Here is a 21,184-nt window from a genome sequence, read left to right as displayed (position 1 = left end):
CCCAAAGAACAAATAATCCAATCAAGAAATGGGCAGAAGACACGAACAGACATTTCTGCAAAGAAGACATCCAGATGGCCAACAGACACATGAAAAAGTGCTCCATATCACTTGGCATCAGAGAAATACAAATCAAAACCACAATGAGATATCACCTCACACCAGTCAGAATGGCTAAAATTAACAAGTCTGGAAATGACAGATGCTGGCGAGGATGCGGAGAAAGGGGAACACTCCTACACTGTTGGTGGGAACGCAAGCTGGTGCAACCTCTCTGGAAAACAGCATGGAGGCTCCTCAAAATGCTGAAAATAGAACTACCCTATGACCCAGCAATTGCACTACTGGGTATTTACCCTAAAGATACAAACATAGTGATCCAAAGGGGCACATGAACCCGAATGTTTATAGCAGCAATGTCTACAATAGCCAAATTTTGGAAAGAACCTAGATGTCCATCAACAGATGAATGGATAAAGAAGATGTGGTATATATACATAATGGAATACTATGAAGCCATCAAAAGAAATGAAATCTTGTCATTTGCGACAACGTGGATGGAACTAGAGGGTATCATGCTTAGCGAAATAAGTCAATCAGAGAAAGACAACTATCATATGACCTCCCTGATATGAGGGAGAGGAGATGCAACATGGGGGGTTAAGGGGGTAGGAGAAGAGTAAATGAAACAAGATGGGATTGGGAGGGAGACAAACCATAAGTGACTCTTAATCTCACAAAACAAACTGAGGGTTGATGGGGGGAGGGGGTATGGGGGGTTGGGGGGGTGCGGTTATGGACATTGGGGAGGGTATGTGCTATGGTGAGTGCTGTGAAGTGTATAAACCTGGCGATTCACAGACCTGTACCCCTGGGGATAAAAATATATTATATGTTTATAAAAAATAAAATTAAATTAAAAAAAAAATCCTGGGCACTGAGTTTCTAAGGAGCTTCCTTGCTAGACATTTCACATTTATTGTTACAACTTATTGCTGGGAGAACTCAATGCATCCTATGTGACTCCACCGGAAGAAGATCCTGGAAACTTGTGCCTGGTTTCCTCCAGATGTCACTCCTCCACCTTCTCCCTTGCTCCTATGTATTTGTATCCTTTAGTTGTAATAAATTACAACTGTATGATGTATGCTTATTTCTATGAATCCTCCTAGCAAATCAGCCTCAGGGTAGTCTTGGAAAGACACAGTACAGGATACATTTTTTGGGAGGTCACCTTTGGCAGAGAAAACAATAGTGGTCAGAGATAAGGGCCACTTGTAAAAAAGGAAACACATTCTATTTTGGGAACTGCACCTCATTTTGAATGATTCTGCTAAGATGGGGAGGACAATTATACAAGGAGCCAAAAAGAACCTTAAACATTATCTAGGTATTTGGTTATTTCCCTTTTTAAGGGCTTCTATTAGTTCAATTCTTATTTGACCAAGTCTTCTTCAAAGCTTCTTACTGAGAATGAGCACAGAAAGGTAGTAATAGTCCAACTGAACATCGCTTAGTCGAACATCGCTGCTCCAAGAAAACTGTTCTGATTCCAACCAGTGAAAAATGGAATCTGTCCATGGTCTTATTTTTCAAAATATTTATTCTAAAGTAAGCTCCTTGAGAGGATTGTGTGTGTGTGTGTGTGTGTGTGTGTGTGTGAGAGAGAGAGAGAGAGAGAGAGAGAGAGTTTTAAGATTATTTTATTTGCAAGACAGAGAGAGATAGAGAGAACATGAGCGGGAAGGAGAGGGAGAAGCAGGGTCCCTGCTAAGCTGGGCTCTATCCCAGGACCCTGGGACCATGACCTGAACTGAAGGTAGACATTTAACTGACTGAGCCATGCAGGTGCCCAAGAAGGAGTGTGTTTTATTTGTTTTTATTTTTCCTTAATGCAGTGCCTAGCATAGTGTTTTATTAATGGAAGACATTTAATAAATATATTTATGATCCCTTATGAGATTATGAGCTTCTTACAAGATGGGACCATATTTTATTCATCTTTGTATCTCTGTAATCTAGTATAATATCTTGTTTACATTATCCATTCTTTCATTTCCAGGATATTTATTGAACATCTATGATGTGGCACACACAGTTCTAGGTGCTTATAATTAAATAGCAAACAAGATAACAGGGCTCACAGTCACATGGGAGCTGAATAAATGCTTGTTGCATTCAGTGTTATTTATCATTCAGACTCTTGACTTCCCACAAGCCTGGCACTGTGAAAGCTGTCCCTATCTTTCTCCTATATTTTATTTGCCTTATTCCCTTATTTGTACACTGTAATTCTGGTTTTGAAACTGGACTAACTACTTCTGCTCTCGTCACTTAGATTTTTCCCCTCAGAAATGGCATCAGCTCCTGGTCTAAAACAATTGTAACCAAAATACAGTTGGTATTGGAATATGGCAATTATAAATTATAATGTGTAATTTAGATGATGTGTTCCAACAAAGGCAGGAAGTTTTGTTTGTTTGGTTTTCTTCCAGTCTCAGAACTCAGGACAGTACTTTCTCAATAAAAATTTGTGAGCAAGTCAGTTGAATAGATAACCTTATGTTAGAATCAAATGAAAGTTTTATCAATGAAATATTATTTAAAATTATGTTTTGAAAGATAATATTAGCCAGGATAGCCAAAACATGCAACACATAATATGAAAGAAGCTGAAAACCTCAAGATGATTCTATAATGAAAGAATTTCCTGAAATGGGAGGCAGAGAATTTGGGCTCTGGGTGCTTTGTCATTAACTTGCAATAATAGGACTTTTGTCCGGTCATTTTAAATTTTGTGCACCTCCCTTTTCTTATCTGTGAATTGAAGATGTTGAAAGAGATTTCTACGTTCTCTTCTACATCAGTATTAAATCCATGTGGTTGTTTAAAAGGAATGATACCTGATGGGCGTTATGTAATTTTGTGTCATCCTTGCTCATGGGCCATGCTACTCTTCTCTGTATGGTTCTCATTTTAGTATATGTGCTGCCGAAGCAAACACCCTGATGGGAGTCACATATAACCTAATTTGACTGGTTCTGTAGACTATTTCTATCAGTTGCTGGTCATTTTCTCATATTCTAAATTTATTAATGTCTCAGACAGCAATGAGATGACAATGGTGATGGGTAGGCAAATATCATAGAAACAACAGTATCAACTTACAGGAAAAACTCTTTCTAGCAGATGAAGCTTTATCAGAATGTAAAATAAAATATTTAGCTAGGGGATGAGTAAGTAGGGAACAAAATAAGATGATGCATTTTTATCTGTCTTTTACAGTGTATTTGAATTTAAGTGGCGAATAGCAGTAAGAAGGTTGAATTGATGTAGACTGATCCAGGAAGATGGATTTTCTTTTCTGGAAAATTTCTCATAGAATTTCACATGCTTCATAGACATAAAATCTCTTATTATTTTTAATAGTAACATGTCTTAGTAGATCTATTATTTATATTTAAAATGTAATAGTTTCTCATAGATTTGTATAAATTAAAAAAAAATACTTGATACAATAAAATGAATACCAGTGATATTTACTTTCTGTTCCAAAACCTCTTGAGAGTTAACATTTAGGTAAAATGCTATAACACGCAGATCACATTATTGAAGATTGCCTTTGGACAGGTTGCCATGGCTATTTATCCAAATATACAATTATCTGGGTCTTTCATCAGGAATGAGAATTCTCGGACAAAAACAAAGATTTACCACGCAGCCTGAAACAGACAGACAAGTAGCTTTAAACAATAAGCAATCTTTTCAGATTGATTTTTTTTCCTCCTTTCATCAAGAGTCACTGTCAATGATGTCTGGCTTTCCCCAGGATTCATGACATAAAATTTTTATCTTAGGAAATGTTTGTTAAAAACAAACAGACAGGGCGCCTGAGTGTCTCAGTCGGTTAAGCATCAGACTTTTGATTTTGGCTCAGGTTGTGATCTCAGGTCATGGAACCCGCTCAGCACCCAGTCTGCTTGACCCTCTCCTTCCTCTCCCTCTACCCTTCCTCCCCTTGAGCATCTGCTCTTTGCCCATGATGAGCTCTGAGTACACCTGTGTGCACCCTCCCTCTCTCTAAATGAATAAATAAAATCTTAAAAAACAGACAGTATTTAGTATATTTGTATTATAGGATATCTATAATGTAGCACCAGGATTTTGTTGTATCTGTAAATAATTATTTATCTGGAGTATAAGTTTTTGAAGGACTTGATTCTGGAAACACATAAGACTATCATGAAGATTTATGTTTGGATTTCCAGTAGAAACTTTTAGAAATCAAATGTTTTTTGATGTATTATATTTTGGACTAAATATGAAGGGAGTGGGGGGGATAATTCTTCTAAATCCTTTTTTAAAAGACTAAGCAAAGAGTTTAAGACTGCTAAAATATGACCTCTCAAAAACTTCTCAGCAATTTTCTGAGGGAAAAAAATGTGATTAGTAAGTCACATTGATGGTGAAGCTAACTTGAAAATGAATTTTTACATAAATTTTAAGTATCATTCTTGAAGGTATTTGTAGTTAATTTTTCAAACATTGTATCTGAACCTAGTCACCTTTGTCTAAATGTTCTGTTTTGGTCTGATTTTGAAATTCTCAATTATTACATGTTGGCTGTCTCCTTGATTTTTGAGTCATGTCATTTTTCAAGGATATCATAAAAATTATGTCATTAGAATTTATATTTCATATTTTCCCAAACTTGTCAATTATAGTCCTCTTGCTACAAGATTACCTTATCCAATACCAATATTCTCTCTTCTGTTTATGCATTTCTTCAAAGACTTCATCCAGCCCCAAATTTCCAACTCTAAACTTCAAGTTAGTTATCACCAAATCCACCGTTATTAGTTCCATTGATAGATATTTATCGAGTATCTTCTGACTTGCTAAGCACTGTGTTGAGAACAATGGTGAGAATTTTCCCCATCCCAGTCTTTCTTTCATCTTGTTTATTCACTCATTCTTTTATTCAACAAATACTTAATAGACTGCTATTTTGTGCCAAGAAAAGCACTAAGTGGAAGATTACAGTTTACAATTTCTTCAAAACATGAGTAATGTAAATGGACAATTTCAACTTTAAGAAGTAAGTGCTAGTTTGATAAAGGTTTTATACAGTTAGCTCTGGAAGATGGATGGGCATGGAGGGTCAAGAAAGGGTTTTGCATGATTTAGCATCTTGCCTGAGATATCAAACCTGAGCTAGTTATCTTGGTTTAGAGTTCTCTAGAAGTTGACCCTGAGATAAGGATTCAAACGCAAGTAGTTTATTTGGTAAACTGGTAGAGAAGTGGGGAAATAAAACAGGGAGGAGAAAGATGCCAAAATAAAGTGTACATGACCATCAGTTACCACCATGGACAACTGGAACTCTATCCCTCTAGGGAAATAGGAGAAACACTGTGGAATACAACTTAGAATTATCTACCATCCTCTGCTCCAGGTTGAAGAATCTGGTTTTTATTCACCAGCAACCTGTCCATCATTGTCCACTTCTGCAGACACCGACTCTTTGTCACTTTTAGTTTTCCTTATGCATGACCTCATGTGCTCTTGAGGCTAAATAAAACCTTAAGACCAATAAGTGCAGATATTTACATTAAGCAGGCTTGGATGCATAAAAATGAATGTTGTAGACATAGGCACAAGGTAGCAACACAATCTGCTAAACCAGGTAATTTCATAGAAGGAATTTAACACAGAAAATTGGTTGTGAAGCTGTCAAAAGTGCTACAAGAACAAAGGGGGGAAAGTGAGGTGATATCAAGATTAGCAACTGCAGGAAGCCAATATGACCCCTAGGGCAAGAGGAACAGAGGGAGGAAAGAATGTGTCTGGGCCAGGAGCCAGGGCTGAAGACTGAATCACTGAAAAGACAAAACAACCACTGGAGATGTTGATTGAAAAAGAGTCAGATAAAGATATACCCCGGTTTTATCTATCTTCCTGTTCTCCAGAGTCCAGCCAATACTTCCCATTGGCCAAACCCAGCTGAGAAAATATTAGTCAGAGACTCCTGGTAAGTGTGGCTTCAGAGATCAGGCCCTTGAAATACACAGCAGAGTAGAGAAGGGCGAGGGATAGACCACAGCCAAAAGGCAAATAACCAGTCAGGTTTCTTTAGGATATATTGCCTAAGCAGAGTTGTCAAGGTTTCCCCCACCTAATTTTATTTTGAACTTTTTGTCACCAAACCACCTCTATGGCATGGAGAGTAGTCTCTTTCTAACCCTGAAAGAGTGGTATACTCGGGTTCTTTTCCCAGTCTACAATCCTCCTTTCTACATCTGATTGTCTTTCAAAATCCAGGTTATGACCTTCCCAAGTATTCTAGGTGGCAACTCTGTCCCCTTTTCTGAGAGTTTTAGTGTGTGTGTTTGTGTGTGTGAGACAAACTATTCTCTGCCATCGTGCATTGGTTCCTGTTCAACGAGTGTTTTATTTGCTTCTTCCCCACCACCCTGAAGTGCAGGGACCTATGTAAGTTAGAATTACATTGTGCTGTTTGTTAGAAAAGTGAAAATATCACTGACTATTTTTCTCTCTTATGTAAATTTGGATTATCTAGGTTGATATGACAGTTTCTCTACCATCAGTGATCTATAGCCCTAATCCTAAATATATCGCTTCCACATCATAATCTGAGTTAGCTGCTGTGAAACTAAACTCTATGCCCACATTTTAGCTGGCAGAACGGAGGCCCTGAAGAAGAGACCTACAACCTGGTAGGTCACTTTAAGGTTATCACACAACACATGTCCTTAAAGCCACATAGTGAAGTGGTCACACTTGGATGCCAGAGAGTCTAGAATATTAATTATTCCAAGTAGTCATATGTGTTATGCTAGGTCCTTTAAGAAGCAAACATCAAGATGGAATTAGTTGTGCAAAAGCTTAACTGGGGGGATGTCCATGAAGAAGAAAGGAGAGTAGGAGCTGATAGGGAAAACTTTCAGATTATGATTGATGCAGATCTGTCATCTGAGAAAGAAAGGAATTGAGTAGGAAGAACTTCATACTGCAGTATAACTCTGAGTCTCAGGCAGGCCTGTAGGAAGTCCCTGAGCAAAGATTTTCCATTAAAGAAGTCCAATGTTGGGTATGAATGGCCCAGTTTGGTGCCCCAGGTGTGCTCAATCCTCCCAACTGGCTGTCTCTGGCAGGGGTCATGAGTGGCTCTCTTGTGGGTTGCCACACGAGGTGACCATAGCCCTTTGCTTCGATTACTGTGGAATTTTCACAGAACCCTTCCTCACACTTCTTTTCTACCCTGTTAACTTCCAATGCAATATTATACCCATGGCTGTGAAATATTATACACATATGCTTCATGAGTAATTTGCTCACTTTCAATGTCAGTTCATACTCTGTTTTTTTCCTGGTTTTCTAGCAAAATCACACATTTAGAGAGGCTTTCAGATGTAAAAAGATTCTGAGTTCCAACGTATCTTCGAAAGCCAAGGAAATTTTTCTAAGACAGATGGGATTTTATTAGTTGTTGAATGGAATTTGTTAAAGGGGATGAACACTGACAAAGGCAGGATAATATTATGGGTTTGTGGAGTTCAGAATGAAGGAAATGAGCACGTGTGATTTCACGGATGAAATTTAGTTCAACTTCTGCAATTAGGGAACAGCTGAGGACAAGGAGTCACAGATAATCTACCTAAGTTCCCAGTACATTGAGGCAGTGTCAGGCTTACGTCCCTGGTCTCCCAATATTTTGGTGTGTGCTCTGCTCTGCCTCTCTTTTTGCGTCAGGCTTTATCACCAATCATTGCTAACTGGTAAACTCTATTTGGAGGTCATATCCTACAGAAGGAATTGAACAGAAATAAAGTGATTTGGGGTTTTAAAGGTCAAGCCAAAAAGGCTATTTTCCTGGAGAAATAAAAGACTTTGTTATACCCATTAAGCATAATAATTGGCGACTGATAGTCATAATGCCTTATGCTCTGGTTAACCTAATCAACAGAATCTGCAAAATATCAATCCATTCTCTGCTTACACTAGGAGGTACTTGTGGAGAAATGCTAGGCTTTCATATTAATTGGAACAAATTGCACATAATGGCCTTCTCTAAATGGTCTGATGCCTCACGCTGTCAAATCTTCACAGTCCAGATCTGGAGGATGACTCTCTTGGGCATAAAGATGCAAACAGCTTCACCTTCCTGAAGTTGTTCACCTGCGGTATTAGAGGACTGCTTCATGAATCACAAGTAATAGTAGTTTGTTACTTCTTCTCCCATTATTGTTAAGCAGAAAATAAACTGCAAAGCTAAACACTCACCCCAGGCTTGCTTACATCTTCATTTCCGTACCTCTGAGAATTCAGGTGCATTTTCAACAAGTTTACAGCTCCATAAGACATTAATATAGCCCTTCAGTTGCAGGAATGTTCTGCCAAGTGCAGTGTTCAGAATGGCATCATGTGTACTACTAATAGTGCGTTAAATCTCTCTCAGATCCTGCCGACCCCCAGGATCAAGGCTGTTCCAGGGGAGCTGTTTGAAGAGATTGCTGATGCTCGCTATTGATAACAAGGAGCCAAGGGTGAAGGCTGCATTCAGTACTGAAACTGTGTTTTCTTTTACAATAAACACCTACAGCTTTCTTTTCTCTTTTGGACACTGATGGCATAATGATAACCAGAGAAAGGTCCTCAGCAGAGAGAAGGTAACTGGGCCAATGAGGTAGTAATAAGTGCATCATGCAAATTCCAGGAACAAGATAAAAAATCAGTTGGACCAGGGTTGTGCTAGTTTGTCCTGACTTTTCTATTGTTTCCAGGTCACACTTAGGAATAAGTGCGCAGGTGATTAATTGTGGCACCTTTTATCAAATAGTGAGAGTTTAACTTCAAGTAACAGAATATTCTGACAGGAGTGACTCGGACAGTAAGAATGTTACTACCTTACATAGTAAGGAGTCTAGAACTAGACGGTGTCAGGGTTTGTTTACGGATTCAATGACATCATCAAGGGTTAAGGACCTTGTCATTTTTCCGATAGACCACCCAACATTTACTGTGTTCATGATCATAATGGTTTGTCAGAGAGCATGTTGACCAGTTATTAATTTAAAAAACAAAAATCCGGGACTCATGGGTGGCTCAGTTGGTTAAGCATCTGCCTTCAGGTCAGGTCATGATCTCTGGGTCCTGGATGCAGTCTAGAGCAAGTCCCTCCTTGCTCACCGGGGAGCCTGCTTCTCCCTCTGTCTGCCGCTCCCCCTGCTTGTGCTCTCTCAATCTCTGACAAGTAAATAAAATCTTTAAAAAAATAAGTAAAAAACAAAAATCTCTAATTCCCAGTTGATTAAGTGCAATTTATAAACTTTGTGAAAAATAATGGAGGCTAATACTTTTATGATGTTATCCTAGGGAACGAGAAACTCTTTAAGAAGTCACACAAAATTTTAAAAGTCATTAAAGTTATTATTTATTATTATTAAAATTAACGTATTCTATTGATCAAATTGTCATAAAGAGAGTGAAATATAAGCCACAAACTATTGATCAAATTGTCATAAAGAGAGTGAAATATAAGCCACACAAAATATTTATAACACAGATAGCCAATAAAGGAATAAATTCAGAATATGTATATATTCAGTATAATACTTACCAATTAATAAGAAAAATATAAACACTCAAATAGAAAAATGAGCAAAAGATACGATTTTATAGCAAAGGCAAATAAAGGCCCTTAGTCACATAAAAGAGATGTTCAACCTATGTAATAGTTAGGTAATTTGATAACTAAACCTCAGCTACAATGGACTGAATTTTTGCCCCCCAACAATTCACACGTTGTACCTCTGAACACTAATAGGATGCTCTTTGGAGATGAGGCCTTTGGAAGGTAATTAAGGTTTCCTTAGTTTATGAGGGTGGGGCCCTCATGATAGAATTAGTGAATGATCTTAGAAGAATAAGAGGAGAAAGAGATCCTTCTCTTACCAAGTGAGGTCATACTAAGAAGGTAGCTGGCTGCAAGCTAGGGATAGAGCTCTCACCAGAACTTGACAATGTCAGCACCCTGATCTCAAACTTTGAGCCTCCAAAACTGTGAGAGAATATATTTCTGTGTTTAAGCTATCCAATCTATTCTGGTATTTTGTTATGGCAGCCAGAGCTGACAAAGACAATAATATACATCAGACTGGCAGCTATTAAAAAAATGAGATCATGTCATGTATGTTGGCCAATTTATGGATTAAAAGAAAACACATCCACTGCTTGTGGATGAATAAATTGGAACAACCATGTTGGAAAACAGTTTGGCATTCCCTAGAAAATCTGAGAATGTGAACATCCTACATTTCACCTAGAAATTAGGGAAACACTTCCAAATGTGTACTGGGAAACAAGCATGTAAGTGTGTAAAATAGCTTTGTCCCTCATGGCCCAAAACTAGCTTATCAACAGCAAAATTGACAAATATATTGTGATACTTTTAAAATACATAAGAATGCTGTACTACAGTAAAAATAAACTATAACTAACCCACAGGGTTAATGTCAAAAATATAAAATGAAAGAAGCAAGTGACAAGAGTACTTACAATATGATTTTATTTATGTGAAGTTCAAAAACAGGTAAAACAAAATGTCATTTTATATTATTTTTTATTCAAATATAATTGGTAAATAGTGGTATAATAGTTTCAGGTGTATTATATGATGATACAACAATTCTACTCAATTTCCAGTGCTCATCAAGGTAAGTATACTCTAAATTCCCTGCACCTTTACCCATCCACTCACCCACTTCCCCTCTGGCAACCACCAGTTTGTTCTCTGTATTTAAGAGTCTGGTTTTTTGTTTGTCTCTTTTTTCTTTGTTTATTCATTTTTTTTCTCTTAAATTCCACGTATGAATGAAACCATACAGTATCTGTCTCTCTCTGACTGATTTATTTCCCTTAGCATTATATCATCTGGTCCATCCAGGTTGTTGCAAATGGCAAGACTTCATTCTTTTTATGACTGAGTAATATTCCATTATATACATACCACATCCTCTTTACCCTCTCATCTATCACTTCCGCATCTTGGCTATTGTAAATAATGCTGCAATAAACATAGGGAGGCATATATTCTTTCGAGTGTTTTCATTTACTTTGGGTAAACACTCAGTAGTTGAATTACTGGATTATATGGCAGTTCAATTTTTAATTTTTTCAGGAATGTCCATACTGTCTTCCACAGTGGCTGTACCGGATTGCATTCCTAACAACAGTGCAGAAGGCTCCATTTTCTCCATATCCTCTCTAACACTTGTTTCTTGTGTTTCTGATTTTAGCCATTGTGACATGTGTGAGATGATATCTCATTGTAATTTTGATTTGCATTTCCTTGGTAATGAGTGATGTTCAGCATATTTACATATGTCTGTTGGCCACTGTAAGTCTTCTTTGGAAAAAATGTCTGTCCAGATCATCTGCCCACTTTTTAATCAGATTATTATTATTATTATTATTATTATTATGGTGTTGAGTTGTATGAGTTCTTTATGTATTTTGGATATTAACTCCTTACTGGATATATCATTTGCAAATATCTTCTCTCATTCCTTGGTGGCCTTTTTGTTTTATTGATGGTTTCCTTCATTGTGCAAATGTTTTTTATTTTGGTGTAGTCCCAAAAGTTTAATTTTGCATTTGTTTCCTTTGGCTGAGGAGACATATCTAGAAAAATGTGTCTATGGGCAATGTCAAAGAAATTACTGTTTATGGTTTCTTCTCGGATTTTTATGGTTTCAAGTCTTACACTTAGGTCTTTAATTCATTTTTATTTTTATTTTATTTTAATCAGCATTATTAGGTAAAATTGACATACAATTGACTATGTATATTTAAAGTATAAAATCAGATAGATATTAATATATGCATGTATCTGTGAAACCATCACTATAATCAAAACAGTAAACATATTAATCATTCCCAAAAGTACCTTTGTAATTCCTCTTTTTCATCTCCTTCTGTATCACATCCCCCATTCTTATCACAGATCTGCCTTTTATTACTATGTTAGTTTGTCTTTTCTAGAGGTTTTTTTGTTTGTTTTTTTAAAGATTTTATTTATTTATTTGACACAGAGAGAGAGAGAGAGAGAGACAGCAAGAGAGGGGAAAACAAGCAGGGGAAGCAGGAGCCCAATGCAGGGCTCGATACCAGGACCCTGGGATCAGGACCTGGGCCTAAGGCAGATGCGTACTGGCTGAGCCACCCAGGTGCCCCATTATCTTTTCCAGAGTTTTATATAAACGAAACCATATAGTATGATTATTTCTTGATCTGTCTTCTTTCACTCAGAATAATCATTTTGAGATCAACAAAGCTGTTGTTATAGCAATAGTTCATTCTTTTTTATTGCTGAATAGTATTGCATAGATATACCACAATGTATTTTATCCATTCACCTGTTGGTTGACATTTCAATAGTATCCTGGTTTGGGCTATTATTAATAAAACTGCTATGAACATTCCTGTGCAAGTCTCTGTATGCACATTTATTTCTTTTTCTTTTCAAGTGGGATGACTGAATCAGTGTTAAGAGAGTGTGCTCAACTATTTAAGAAATATCCATTGTTTTCCAAAAAGCTCGTACCATTTTACATTTCCACTAGGAGAATATGAGCATTCTTTGTACCTTTGTAAAATTGATCATCCCTATTTGTATGGGTTCATTTCAGGATTCTTTATTCTAAAATAATATATTTTAAAATAATACATAAATAACAGCTTAAGCTATAAATAAAAGAAAAAGAACAACTAACACAAATTTCAGGGTCATGATTACCTTCACATGAGTTGATAGAACAAGAAGAGATCAAGGAAAGGTTTTTTAGGATACAGAATGTTCTTTTTTTTTTTTTTTTTAAGTTGGGTTATGAGTATAATCTGTGAGATTTTGTTATTAGTCTTTAAACTTGACTTATACATTACAGAAAATCTATTTTATAAACTGTACTCTATAAAGCCTAAAGCCCTAAACCATAAAAAAGTACCCCCAAACTGACTTCTCCATATCTTCTATTAGTCAAAACTGTTTTACATGATGTTCCTTCCCGCAAACAATCACTGCCAAAGGGGAGTTGAATTTTTATGTGTTTCACAGTGACCAAAGCTGACGTGCTGATATTAAGCTAATTTCTCATTACCTCGAACCCATTTTTTTATACAGTTTTCCTCCCTTATCCACAGTTTTTCTTTCTGCCATTTCAGTAACCTAGGGCAAAGTGCTAGCGGGAAACATATGATCCTCCTTTTGACATATCATCGAAAGGTCAGGAGTAGTCTAACACCGCCTCATGGTGCCTATGTCATTCACCTCACTTCATCTCATTATGTAGGCATTTATCATCTTGCATCATCACAAAAGTAGGGTGAGTACAGCACAGTAAGATATTTTGAGAGAAAGGTTACATTCATGTTACTTTTATCACAGTATATTATAGTTACAATTGTTCAATTTTATTACTATTGTTATTAAACTCTAATGTATAAGTTAAATTATAAGTTAATTTATAAGTTAAAATTTGTCTAAGTATGCATGTAGAGGAAGAGAAAAATTCTCATATGTAGGGTTCTGTACCATCCGCGGTTTCAGGAATCCACTAAGGGTCTTGGAATGTGTCCCCCACACTTAAGAGGGGGACCATGAACTCTGAAACCAGGGCTGGAACTGCAAACATTACCCCTTTGCCGACTCCTTCTCTCTTAGGCGGACAGCAGAGGGCACTAGAGGCAGCCTGGAAGGCAGTAAGCTAGAAAAAGGGATAGGAAACTTCTGACCGGACATCCTATCCTATTAGTATCTCCAGGCAATTGGGTCCAGTCTTCACATTGTATTCCATGTTTTCAGACTAGTCCCTGAGTTACCAACAGCAGGAAGTGCCCCCTTTGCCTTGGTCTGAATCCAGATTTCCTCCCATTTTCTAGGTCTGATAAACTGAATTCTTCCCTTTCCTCCCCTCAAGACCTGAGGCTAGAAGCTGCTTCCTACATTTTCTATCATCTTTACCTCCCAGTTCCCTTTTTGTCTTGTAGTCTTCGAAAACTCTTCCAGTTAACCATTCTCTATATCAAATTCACTCTTAAAGTAGCTGTAGTGGTTTCAGTTTTGCTGACTTGACTCTTAGTATGTCATTCACATTAGCTTTTTTCTTTCTGAAAGATATGGTAGCCTCTAAGAGAAAGTTAAACATAAAAGCTACCACACAACCTTTTTTTTTTTTTTTAAGATTTTATTTACTTAGTTGACACAGAGAGAGATCACAAGTAGGCAGAGAGGCAGGCAGAGAGTGGGAAGCAGGTTCCCCTCCGAGCAGAGAGCCTGATGTAGAGCTGGATCCCAGGACCCTGAGATCATGACCTGAGCTGAAGGCAGAGGCTTAACCCACTGAGCCACCCAGGTGCCCCTTAACACAGTTCTGAAACCTAAGTTAAGGACTCTGCTTTAGTTCTAAGGACCACAGGCTATTGAGGTCACTAAGTTCTTACACCCATCCTATGCAATGATGAAAAGGCCGATCAATGCATCTTGAACACTTAGTCAACAAATGAAAAAAAATTTTCTAATAAGCTCTCTGGTGCTTTTTAGAAATAACAGTAGTGAAGGGCCCCTGGATGCTTAGCTGGTTAAGGGTCCAACTCTTGATCTCAGATCAGAGCTTAATCTCAGGGTTGTGAGTTCAAGCCCCGCATTAGAGTCCACTTAAAAAAAGAAAGAAAGAAAGAAAGAACAGTAGTGAAAACACCTAGTGGGGTTAGTTAGTCGTGTCTGAACTGTATATATGTGACTAGAATCTTTTAAATTCTGACTGTCTATACCACAATTAGAGTATTTCAAATGATAACTAACCACCCAGGGAGTATACAAAAAATAATACATACCATGCACTGTACACATGGAGCATACGTGTGTGCGTGTGTATGTGTGTGCATGTGCGTGTGTACTCCCCAGTAATGAAGTATTACATTGGAATTTATAGTTAGTATAGCATCAAACATGACTCATATCCTAAGGCTGGAAGAAAAGTCTTCCCTGGGCAGGTTGCCTCTTCTTGCCTAAATAATACTGTGGTTCTATGATAAAGACCAACAATATCTGCCTCAAGCCTAAGTATGTTTTCTAGATTTGTAAATCTTTACATGTTAAACTGGTAGAATTTAACTTCACTGGATTGTATGAGGAAGATTAAAATTGTATTTGTGACTCTAGTGTTTATATAAGAGTTTCCATATTTCACCCAGGGCAGTTCTGGTTTATTTTTGTTATCTTAGTACATTATTGGTAAGAACTCCTTCCAGTTTCAATAGTGACCAGGTTTGGGAAATACAATATTCAATAATTCCAGCAAATAGAGTAATGAAATGAATCCTGTCGACTTTCATTGTCAACATGCTCAATTAGTTTGGGTGGACACATAAAATGCTATATAGTCTCTAAAAATGTTCTCTATTAAGGTTGAAAGGTGGATTATTATTTAAATTTATTTTCAGAACTGCAGTAAGTTTTACTTTCTACACTTCTAACCCTCTACATGTCTGTGTGAGTTCTAAGTATGAATTTAAAGTATTTTTTCTTTGCATATTGGGAGAATGTGGTATGTAATTAAAATGAAAAATTAAAATTTGATGAGAAAACTCTGTTCGCTGTTTTCTAACAAATGAAATATCAATGTGTTCTTAGATTATAAATGAGAGTTTTCAACCAAGAAATGTAAATTGATTAGGAGTGATTTAGTGCAACTCACTGCATCTGTACTAATTACACAAAATAAGAAATCATCTTTACCTCAGGAATCTCAAAATCTGCTATAATGTTAGTGAAAGCCTTAGTAGGTAAAACCTCTGGCTTTTAATTCAACTGATCAAAGCCATTTAAAGGAATAAAAAAATGTGCAGCACCAGAGAAACACTTAAAAGTTCAAACGGTAGGAAAGAAGATGTTTGTGTGCAACAGGCACCTTGAAACTATAGTAATTAGCCTTGAGTTAATAGCTGAGCAAAAACCCAAACATTGAACCTGAGACAAAGCTATTGCATCTGATGTATGCAAAAGACATCGTATTCATAAACATGTTTTAAAAGGCTTTTTTCTCCAATATTTGCATACAAGAGAGAATAGAAATCTTTATATTGCCATATTAGCTTAGAGGTGTAGAGCTCTTGATTTTATTAAAGGTGCTTAAGAGAAAATTCTTTGTAGAAGCTCTGAAGAGGATTTGGAAAGAACCCCCAGAGATGAAGTTATATGCTCCTGTAATCCAGCTGGATAACATGCCCTCTAATCCAGACATGTTAAGTTAATGAGCCTGGGAACAGTAAGTCTAACATAATTTTCAGTCCTGATTTTCTGTTCTTTCCTGCAGAAGGCAGTCTGAGAATAATCTACCGTCCTTTCCCTTTTATCATATTTATGAAGGTAATAGGCCATCCTGCTTATTTCTCCTAATCAGGCCAGGTATGGGAATGGTAGGCTTTGTCTAATTTTCAACTGTGGGCCATAAAAGTCATTGATGACAAAAGGTTTTGATTTATCTTATTCACTGTAGAACTATTTACTGTAAAATACCCCTATAATGGAAATTTAAAGAGTTTTACTTTGTCTAGCCTTAAGAAGATAAAGTGTAGAGAAGTGATTTAATTTCATTCTGAAGTCCATTCTCTGACAGTGGTTTTCAGTGCTATTAAAGGTCAGAGCAAAAGGTACAGAGCAAAGGAACAAGAGAAATGTAAGGTAGATGTTAGAAACTTTTGGGTTTTAATTTAGGAATAACTAGAATTTTTATTGCCCAGATGTTAGTTCTTCTGAAGATATTTAAGGAAAAGGTACCAAATCATCATTTTCCTGGGAAGTTTGGAATGCTATCTTTGCTGGACCAGAGTAAGCAGTGGTTAAGTAAGTAATGTTATTCTTTTTTTGAAGTTCACTATGTGCCATCCTCTCTCTCTGTCTCATCCATCTATCATCTATCAATCACTTAAAGTACTTTATTAATGCATTTTATTAATCTTAATTTATAAAACCTGCCTAGAAATCAGTTAGAACTCCTTTGAGGAATCTAATTCCTCAAATGATATACTTGAAGCTTCATAGTAGACTGGACATTTAAACTGCTGTTTGTATGAGATTGTGAATGAATGTATGTGTATGTGTGTTTTGAAAGCACTGTATCAAAAAAATCTTCTTTCTTCTAGGTGGCTATGAAACTAAAAAGAACCACAAAGTCCTCAGTTAAGCCTCTGAGGAGACTTGGAGAAGTCAGAGACTGTTAAGGAATCAGGAAATAACTGTTTGAGACTATATATATATATATATATATATATATATATATATATAGTGACTCCCTCAGTGGGTCAGACTTGAATCTGAAAAGGAATAATGACTTGTTTCTCAACAAGTTTGGATTTCTACTGTTCAGCAGAAACCAATAAAAGATCTCATTGCATTATAAGATACTTAATGGGACCATTAAAAACCTCAGCTTCCTCTGAGGGAGAGTCGGTGCCTGACTCTGGCAGATAATCTCTTCAAGAATTAAAAGTAGGCAAATTAGGCAAATTTATTTAGTTTTGACTATTGAATCCGATTTTTAATTTTCAACTTCATTGCTGACATTTTATCTTCAGCCATAAGTATAAAAGCATTTCAAACTCTTCATTATCAAATTCATTTTAGTTATTCTGTTAAAATATCAGCAATATGCTAGCTACTGGGGTCATGTAATTGTTAAGATACTTAGCTATTGGACTTTCTTTGTCAGAAAAAAAGAATTTTTTTTGTTTTGTTTTATTTTAAATAGCCTGGACAACATCTAATTTCATAGCCAATGAATAATGTTATTGAAAAGAAAATTCTAAAATGTACTACCATACCCTTAATGAAGAATTAAAAATGTCTTAATAAAATTGATGTTTTGTATGATATTATCCAATACTCTTGAAAGACATTGGCATCTTCTTAATAGTGACTTCACGTTTATTCAACACGCAGGGATTGAACACATTTTAGCAATAACTTTCATGTGAATCTGAGACATTTATCTTTTGCTATTGCTCCATTTTTGTGAAGTTATTTGATAATTTTTAAGAAGCTTCTCATCTATCAGTTAATTGCTCTAATCCATGTACACATATACGATACTTATACAGACACACATACATGTATATGAACACATGTTCATATCAAGCACATTCCAGTATTTTTCAAATAAGTAGGTAATACCCTTTCGTGTAGTTGTCTGCATGAACATATTATGGAAAAAAATGAGCAAAATGGAGAGATATATTGAATATCTGGGACTGTAAAAATTTCACATAGTCTAATCAAGAAAGTGAGATGCAGATTTTTGGAATCTCCTCTGAGCTATAATATCGATGATATTGATTAGCTTTTCATAGCTACCTATACATCCTATGTGGGTGTTGCAATACCAAGAGTGCACATTTTAGTAGCTGTCCCCACCCCACCGTGCTTGCTTCTTGCTTTACGTGTGATTTCATACTTGAATGATGCTCTATGTGCTCTATGGCTTACAGAACCAATTTAGATCTTCTTCTTCTTCTTCTTTTTTTTTTTTTTTTCCATTTCAGATCTTCTGAAGAATCCAGAGCTCTGTGGAATCTGGTCAGTGTTGGCCTAGGTGAAACCTAAAAGGTTTTTTCATTTGAAAGTACTAGGTGTCTGGGTGGCTGAGGTCATGATCCCAGGGTCCTGGATCAAACCCCATATCCCTGCTCAATGGGCAGCCTGCTTCTCCCTCTCCACAACTTGTGCTCTCTTGCACATGCTCTTGCTCTCTCTCTCTCTCTCAAATAAATAAGTAAAATCTTAAAATAAATAAATAAATAAATAAAGTGCTAGGTCATGTGTGTATCTCCATCTACACTGATATATTCCTATTGATTCTGTAATTGAGATGTGTTACTAATCCTTACATTGTTAAAATGCATGAAGTCAATCCATAAGCAGAGAGATGACATTTTGAGAGAAATAATGGGAATACTCACCTGGGGACTGGCAAAGTTAGGTAGAACAGAAATGCTACCACTATGATCTTTCTAAGATCCCCAAAGTTAGTGTGGCTTTAGACTTTCCACAGAGAACCATTTTCCTCTAGCTATATTATAAGATCTCTGCTGAAGTAAAGCTCTACTCTGCTTACACTAAGACAGGAGCAATAAAGAAAAGAACAATAATCTTTTATCCCAAGGGCAGGAGGAGCCTATTGATTACAATAGATAAATTGTTAGCAGGTTTTTATATGATTTGATGGGCTACATCCATACCAAATGTTTTAAAAATTATGCTGAGATATATTGTAAATGCACTTGCTTTGAAAACCAAGATAAAACAATAAAAATAATCTTTTGCCATAAATGTGGACGATTTCTTGAGGTTTTATTTGTCCTAGATTTATGTATGCAATTCAAGTGCATAGAATTTACCACCAGTTGGTTTTCACCACAGGCTTCTGTTTGTTTCACAGAAACATGATCAATCTGTGCTTTTCTACGGAGTGTTACAGTTTCTGATGTTCCATTATCTAAACTCTGATTACCCAACCTGATCAATTATTCTTAGGTGAAAAAAAAGTCTCCATTCCCAAATGAAAGAGAAGTTAAATTTACTCTATGAAAGCAAAAGAGGAAAACAAAAAAAAAGTGTTGATGGATTTGGTCCTTTAAATTGAATTACTGACAGAAATAAAGATTGGAAAAAATATACATGCTATTCCCTCTGCCTAGAATCACTTTTTAAGGTACCACCCTTGGATGGCAAAATCTGACCAAAATACAAGATGCAGATTAAAGATAAGTTCCTCTCCGAAATTTTCCTGACATTTACTAGTTGAAGCTAAGTACTTTTCCTTCTCGCTCATGAATCTAGATTGGGCTCAAATGGAGTTCAGGCACAGCTGATAGTATACGGGAAACTCTTCGGTGTGGACTGAAAGAACAAGTTTGCTTAGGCATTTTAGGCAGTTTATTGATTTCCTAACTCTGCCTTAGCAAAGTACTACAAAGTGGGTGGTTTAGAACAACAGACATATAGTCTGTTGCAGTTCCAGGGGCTAGAAGCTCAAAATCAAGTGTCAGCGGGGCCATGTTCTCTCTTGGCATTCTTTGGCTTGCAGCTTCACCATTCCCATCTCTGCCACTGGCTGTTGTCATGTGACACTCCCCTTTGTGTCTGTTTCTTCAGCTAGCCATCTCTTCCTGTATCTTCACATTGTGTCTCATTAGGACACCAGTTATCTTTGATTAAAGCCTCATCCTGCTCGAGTCCGATCTTATCCTAACTACTTCCGCAAAAACCTTATTTCTGAAGAAGGTCACAATCTGAGGTACTGGGTGTTAGGACTTCAACATAGCTTTTTGGAGGACATAATTCAACTCCTAATAGGCAGAGAGAAAAGGGGATATCTTGTTGGGGAGTCGGGCTCAAAACCTGCATGGGGAGGATAGCCTGTCCTCGGTGTTGGTTGCTGGCTTCTTGGCTTAGCACTTGGATTTGCTTCTGAGGTCTGTGAGGAGAGGGAAGACATGGGAGGGGAAACAAAAATGGCTAGAGTTTGGGGCACCTGGGTTGCTCAGTTGGTTAGGCATCTGCCTTTGGCTCAGGTCAAGATCCTGGGGTCTTGGGATTGAGCCCCGAGTCAGGCTCCATGCTCAGCAGGGGAGTTTGCTTCTCCTTCTCCCTCTGCCCCTGCTCCTGTGCTCTTTCTCTCTTTCTCATTCAGTTTCTCAAATAAATAAATAAAATCTTAAAAAAAAAAAAAAGAAAGAAAGAAAGATGGAGTTCTCAGAACAGAGTACTAAAGGAGAGTTGAAGGAGAGAAAACCCCAGAAATCTGAAGATGGTCCCAAGTACTGAGCTGAAGAGTGATCAGATCATATGTATGGAGAAACTGTTTAAGGCTAGAGAAAGAACCACCTGGAATGATTACAGATAACATTGCACTACAAAGAATGTTAAAGGCCGTCCTTCAAGCAGAAGGAAAATAATGCATAGAAATACAGATCTGTGCAAAGGAATAAAATGCTCTGGAAATGATAACTACATGGGTAAATATATAAGACTTTAAATTATTGTTTAAATCTCTTTAAAAAACAATTCACTCTTTATCACAAGTAATAACATGTGATGCTTTCTGCT

At 36.8% G+C, this 21,184-nt stretch overlaps 1 non-coding gene across 1 annotated transcript; it reads right to left on the bottom strand.

Annotated features, from left to right (window-relative positions):
- Positions 1–2,897: 2,897 nt before the first annotated feature.
- Positions 2,898–3,004, bottom strand: LOC116876821. Its single transcript, XR_004384465.1, has one exon. It is a non-coding gene; the product is annotated as a U6 spliceosomal RNA (small nuclear RNA).
- Between the last annotated feature and the right edge of the window lie 18,180 nt (positions 3,005–21,184).

The sequence above is a fragment of the Lontra canadensis genome, unplaced genomic scaffold (genome assembly GCF_010015895.1).
Source record: "Lontra canadensis isolate GAN:19392208 unplaced genomic scaffold, GSC_riverotter_1.0 scaffold47, whole genome shotgun sequence".
NCBI classification, from domain to species: domain Eukaryota; kingdom Metazoa; phylum Chordata; class Mammalia; order Carnivora; family Mustelidae; genus Lontra; species Lontra canadensis.
Note: the sequence above shows the minus strand (reverse complement) of the source record. Positions and strands in the feature narration are given on the sequence as shown.